The 6,636-nt window shown below is 37.7% G+C and overlaps 1 pseudogene; it reads left to right on the top strand.

Annotated features, from left to right (window-relative positions):
• Window positions 1–4,488: 4,488 nt before the first annotated feature.
• LOC100611304 (protein cornichon homolog 4-like) lies at window positions 4,489–4,891 on the top strand (annotated as a pseudogene).
• The last annotated feature ends 1,745 nt before the right edge of the window (window positions 4,892–6,636 follow it).

The following is a 6,636-nucleotide window of genomic DNA, read 5'->3' as shown; positions in this document are numbered from 1 at the left end:
CCAGCTACTCAGTAGGCTGAAGCAGAAGAATTACTTGAACCAGGACCTGGGAGGCAGAGGTTACAGTGAGCCAAGATCACACCACTGCATTCCAGCCTGGGCTACTGAGCAAGACTCCATCTCAAAAACAAACAAATAAACAAACAAATGAAAACAGTTCTACTTTCTGAAATGTTATAAAGTGCAAAGGGAGATTTTTCAGAATGAAAAGAATGACTTACAAATTATTGTAATGAAGTGATTGAATTTTTTTATTTCAGTCTGGACATGGGGTAAAAAGCCCTTTGTGTCTCATAAAAGTCCAATTAAAAGGCGGCTCTGGTCTTAAAATTACACCACTGCCATCTTTCCCTAATTCAGACAGTATATGTCATGTAATGGGAGCACAACACAAACACACACACACAAAATTAGCAATCATAGGCATAAAAGTAAAGTGGGTGTCCTGGGGAATATAGCAAATATATCGGCAGTGAAAACAGCAAAGCACACACCATCCCATTGGCTTGTGTTATCTTGCAGAGAGACATGCTGAAGAAGGGGGATCTGGATGCTTCCTGGAAGGAGTTCTAGCAATGCCTCACCTGGTACTACCACTCTACATATTGATAGAGTAAGAGGGGTAGGCTACTTCATTGTGACAATGTAACAAGGAGAGCTTTCTTTAACAATGCCATGGGACACTGAAAACAGCCTTGTGACAAAGGGGGAGCCCCAGAACTCAGGCACTGTATCTGCTTGTTTGTTCTTTGGTTAAGCTGACTCAGACGGGTGTCTAGCTAAACTACCAAAAGGGGGAGGAAGTGAGTCACCAACGCCAGCCATCTGACTTAGTCTTTCATTGTACTTGTGAACTGTTACAGCCAAGAGAAAGAGAAAGAAAATTTTGAGAATTTTAGAAGACTTACTGGCAAATAGGCATCTTTTGACTGTAGTGGAAAAAGTTACTATATTGTAGAATGCCAAAAAAGTAATGAGATCACTTTTATACGGTAATAATATTTTTGTATTTTCTATTCAAAATGTTTATGAGAACAGATATATGAAAAGAGAAAACAAAATTTTAAAGATATAGACTATGATTTATTTTATTTAGCCATTCAAATTATGTTTATCCTTTAGAGTCCTAATTAGATTAGCTTAATTTTCCCCTAAAAATAAGAAATTATGTTTTTTATGGTATAAATATATTTCTTTCTAGTCATTTAAATTAATAAGCCTTATTTGTTAGTTTTATGGTGTTTAGCCTATTAACTTATGTTAAATAATATACTGTAAATGCTGAGCTATTCACCCTACTGATGAATAAGAAATTGCCATCCTTGAGGAAAACAGTTTCAATAAACATATTTATGATGACCATGCATCTGGGGTTACTAGATTTAACAAATATGAATATGGAATCTTCAGTTAAATTTTAATTTCAGATAAACAACAAAAATATTTTAAAATAAATATACTCCAAATATTGCATTTATCTATCTCTTTACCTACCTATCTTTGTGTTAACAATCAGTTCATAACCACTTGATTGGTTTATTACACTAAATCACTACTTTGAGTCAAAGGTACTCCCAACCTCAGATTCTTTTGCCTACATACATCCAGTTTTGCCTAGGACAGTCTTGGTTACAGCATAACTTCCCAGTAATTATTTACCCCACCTTTTCACTCTCAAAAGTGTCCCAGTTTGAATATTAAATTATATAACAAAATCTATGCACATTAAGTATAAAATGCAGCTCAAAGCACTCAAGGGAGAATGAAAGGATAAACAAAAGAAAAAAAAGGAATAGTTTAAAACCAGAAAGCAGAAACCAAAGGAAGGGCTAACTAGAACTAGTGATAAAGTCCTTGTTTTGAAAATAGGGAAGGCTGGTCGGGTTCAATGGCTCACAGCTGGAATCCCAGCACTTTGGGAGGCCGAGGCGGGTGCATCACCTGAGGTCAGGAGTTCGAGATGAGCCTGGCCAACATGGTGAAACTCCATCTCTACTAAATATACAAAAATTAGCCAGGCACAGTGGCGTGCACCTGTAATCTCAGCTACTCGGGAGGCTGAGGCTGTAGAATTGCTGGAACCAGGGAGGCGGAGGTTGCAGTGAGCCAAGATCACACCATTGCACTCCAGCTAGGGCGACAACTGCAAGACTCCATCTCAAAAAAAAGAAAGAAAATAGGGAAGGCTTTCAGTTGACTTACATGGGACACTAGCAGGGTTCCTAGTTGTACAAGATAGTACAGATGTGTTTCCTGGACTTAAAAACTATGTTGTGAAGCTGAGAAGAAACTGGAACAGACAGTCTGTGAGTCAAAAGAATTGGAAGTGGAAGGGAGCTTAGAGCTTAGAGTAGAATAAACCAATAAAGTGGTGATAGTTATTGCTAACGAAAAGGTAAAGAAATCATCAACTAGGAAAAAAGACAATAATTATAAAGTATATTTCCCATTGTAAGCATAATAAAGCTCATTATATCAATGTGAACTTATTTGATTATAAATATAATTAGAATGATAATCTTCTCCCAACCCAGAAATTCTCTCCATAAAGGTAGTAAAGAAAGCACTTTTATTACTGAATAAACATTAAGCCAGAATGTGAGGTACATCACAGGTAATCCATTAAGAGATTCCAAAAACAGAAAGTAATCATACCCCCTTATATCGCCCAGCAGATACAACGCATTACATACGTGTTTTCAAGATAAATAACAATTTCTCAGGTAAGACAACATGACAGCCCTATTTGCAAACATCATTCATCCTAACTTTACCTGGAAATTGAGGAGATCGTTCCTGTTAGCTAATTGACCTTGTCCGGGGAAAAACAAACTTCTCGTATTTTTATGACAGAAGGTAGTTCTGGAGCCTGGCTTCCACTGAAGTTAGATTCCTGTCCTCCCACAGAAACTGGGAGATTAAGGATGCTATCTCCCTCGTTGTGTACATTTCAATGGCATTGTTCCTAGATTATTGAGAGAGACCTTCCTAGGCTGACAAAGGGCCTATCTAGTCTTCAAAATGATTTATACACATTTTAATGAACCAAGAGAGTACAGTAGGCTCTCTGTATCCAGGAGTGTGCATCTGTGGATTCAATCAACCATGGATCAAATATATTTGGGGGGCAAAAAAAACATTCCACAAAGCTTCAAAAAGCAAAACTTCAGTTTGCCATATACCAAGTACTACATTCAGTCCATGCAAAGTGATATGTAGACATTGTATTAGGTATTATAAGTAATCTAGAGATGCCTTAAAGTCTTTAGGAGGATGTGTGTAAGTTACATGCATATACTATGCCATTTTATAGAAGAGACTTGAGCGTCTTTGGATTTTGGTATCCCGGGGGTCATGGGGGGCCTGGAACCAATCGCTCACAGATACTGAGGATAATTATGTTTAAAATTAGAAGCTTTCTAGAATAAATTCTCTGATAAAAAGAAGAGAAGGAAAATCTTTTATTTTCAGCAGGGAGAATTATGCTTCTTATTTTAAAATTTTAATTGTCCTTACAAAACCTACAAAAAAAGTTGAGAAAATTCAATATTACCTATATCTGGATTAGCATTTTTGTATATTTTCTTACATTTTATGTATTATTTTGGTTTTTTTAGCTTTTAACATACAACATATACAAAATTTTATGTCTCACTTTTTTCTTAACATTACCCCATGTTATTAGTTTAATATCACTTTAATGGCAGTATTTTAATGATTGTGCTATATTTCATGTTATATGATAGATGACATCTTGGTAAATAACATATTTTCTTTTTCTTTTTCTTTTTTTTTTTTTTTTGAGACAGAGTCTCACTCTGTCACCCAGGCTTGGAGTGCAATGGCACGGTCTCGGCTCACTGCATCCTCCACCTCCCCGGTTCAAGCGATTCTCCTGCCTCAGCCTCCCAAGTAGCTGGGACTACAGGCGCATCCCACCACACCCGGCTAATTTTTGGGTTTTTTTGCTTTTTTTTTGAGACGGAGTCTTGCTCTGTTGCCCAGGCTGGAATGCAACAGTGCGATCTCCACTCACTGCAAGCTCCGCCCTGCAGGGTTCATGCCATTCTCCTGCCTCAGCCTCCCGAGTAGCTGGGACTACAGGCACCTGCCACCACACCCGGCTAATTTTTTTTTTGTATTTTTAGTAGAGACGGGGTTTCACAGTGTTCACCAGGATGGTCTCGATCTCCTGACCTCCTGATCCGCCTGCCTCGGCCTCCCAAAGTGCTGGGATTACAGGCGGGAGCCATCGCGCCCAGCCAGTTTTTGTATTTTTAGTAGAGACGGGGTTTCACCATGCTGGTCAGGCTGGTCTTGAACTCCTGACCTCGTGGATCGCCCACCTCAGCCTCCCAAAGTGCTGGGATTACAGGCGTGAGCCACAATGCCCAGCCTTTTCTACTGTTTTCTTTTGAAACATTATCAGGAATAGGATTTGTGAGTAAATAAACATTTTAAAGCTTTTGATAGGTAGAGGAAGAGGACATGGTCTTTGTCTTCTTTCTCCTCAGTTGCAGGCTCATTTTTCTCTCACTCTTCATAATTACACTGTCTGATTTAGAGTGTGATTACATTAATGCTAGATCATGTTGCTCAAAATTAAACAAGTGGGTAATTTCCAAGATTGATTGGCCATACTATTGTCACTGTATTCTGCACATTTTGTTGCACTGGTTCATCTTCCTTCTCAACTTACCTCTTGCCACTTGGAATATATATTGATTCATTATGGTGCCAAGCAGTAACATAGGAGTGTTTGATCCAACAGAAATACACAATCAAGGACAGCAAAAGTAACACATGAAAGACCATAATCAAGCTTAATTTCCACTTGCTCTGTTTTTTCACGTATCTTTAAACTATGGTTTTAGCTTCGATAAATGACTGAAGCTGGAGAAGCCATGGTTGAAATCAACCTACACTTCAGTGCACAGTTGAGGAGCCAGAGACTAAAATCATCTACAGAACCACAACAATGGCAGTATATCTTTTCTTCTTTGAACAAAAATCTATTTTTGCTGTCTTTTTACCATATAAAGTTTTTTTGTTTTGCTTTGGTTTTTTTGTTTTGTTGGTTGGTTGGTTATTTATTTATTTATTTATTTTGAGACAGAGTTTCGCTCTTGTTTCCCAGGCTGGAGTGCAATGATGCGATCTCAGCCCACCACAACCTCTGCCTCCTGGGTTCAAGCAATTATCCTGCCTCAGCCTCCTGAGTAGCTGGGATTACAGGCGTGTGCCACCATGCCCAGCTAATTTTTGTATTTTTAGTATAGAGGGGGTTTCTCCATGTTGGTCAGGCTTGTCTCGAACTCCCAACCTTAAGGGATCCACCCGCCTCGGCCTCCCAAAGTTCTGGGATTACAGGCCTGAGCCACTGCGCCCAGCCTAAAGTATTTTTTAAACATGAAAATAATAAAGATTTTGATAGATGTTGCTGAATTGCTAAACCTTATTTAAATAACTGTATGTTTTATCCAATAGTTTTTCTCCTCCTTGTTAATCAAGCAATTGTAGAGTTTTAAAGTAACTTTAACAATTCCTTCTTCTTCCAATTAAATAGCCTAAAACATTCAAAACCAGTAGGCAGCATGAAAAAAATATATATCCTTGTTGTTCTTTTTTCTCCCTGTTTAGGGGGAGCCCAACACCCTCTGCCCTCACTGGAAGCACAGTGAGCCATCACTAATAATTCAGTAGCAGATATAAAACGTAAGGGAAGAAAGAATACTGAGTGATTCTCAGGTTGCCTTCAACTCTGCTTTAAAGCCTTGAACATTGGTGATAAATTTTATACTCATATAGAGAAACAATTTCCTCAACCCCATAAGAATAACAGAAAGGTGGCTTTTTAAATAATGTAGTTGACTGTATTACATATTTTTCTTGCTCTACTCCAGACTGTCAGGTTTGCCCTAGATACAGAGTAAAGTAAACCCTGGAGACTACTAACCCAAGTCCCTGAAGCAGCCACTGATGTCCTGTGATCAATGGATACAAAAAAATAAATAAATAAAACAGGTCCCTAAAACAAAGTATCCTTTCTCTTTTTCCACTCCATCCTCAGCTTTTTCACCTTTGTAGCTGTTTAAAAGATCTGAGTAAAGCCACTGTGTTTTGATACACACCCAGCCTCTGGTAGGTTAAATTACAAGTTGGTCTGCGGTCAGAGAGACTCAAAGCTGTGTCCTAACTTTCAAAGCTGAAAGTGCATACGAGCTGGCATTTGATCCAATTCAGTATTGATTTTACAGCAGAGAGATGAAAAAGAGAACTGTACATTTTTTTAAATTAATATACAGAATATATAGCTCTTGTAACAATGGTTATGTTTTAAATTACCTAAAATCTGTAATTAACAACAACAAAAATAATTAAGCCCTATCTTCACATATTACTAACCAATGAATAAGATGTCAAATATGAAATAATCTGAAAGCATTTCATCACTGTTTCAAATCTAGTTCATCAATTGACAAATATTTTTGTTCATATAGAATAGAAAGGACACTTGGCCAAGCATACTGGGGAAACAAATTATAAGAAGTATACAGCACTCTCAAAAACTTTAGAATAATGGATGGAGAAATAAGGTAATATAAATAATACATGGTATTGAACAGGAATTATAAT

Source organism: Pan troglodytes, chromosome 5, assembly GCF_028858775.2.
Source record: "Pan troglodytes isolate AG18354 chromosome 5, NHGRI_mPanTro3-v2.0_pri, whole genome shotgun sequence".
NCBI lineage: Eukaryota > Metazoa > Chordata > Mammalia > Primates > Hominidae > Pan > Pan troglodytes.
The sequence above is the reverse complement of the archived record's forward strand: the minus strand, read 5'-3'. Positions and strand labels throughout refer to the sequence as shown.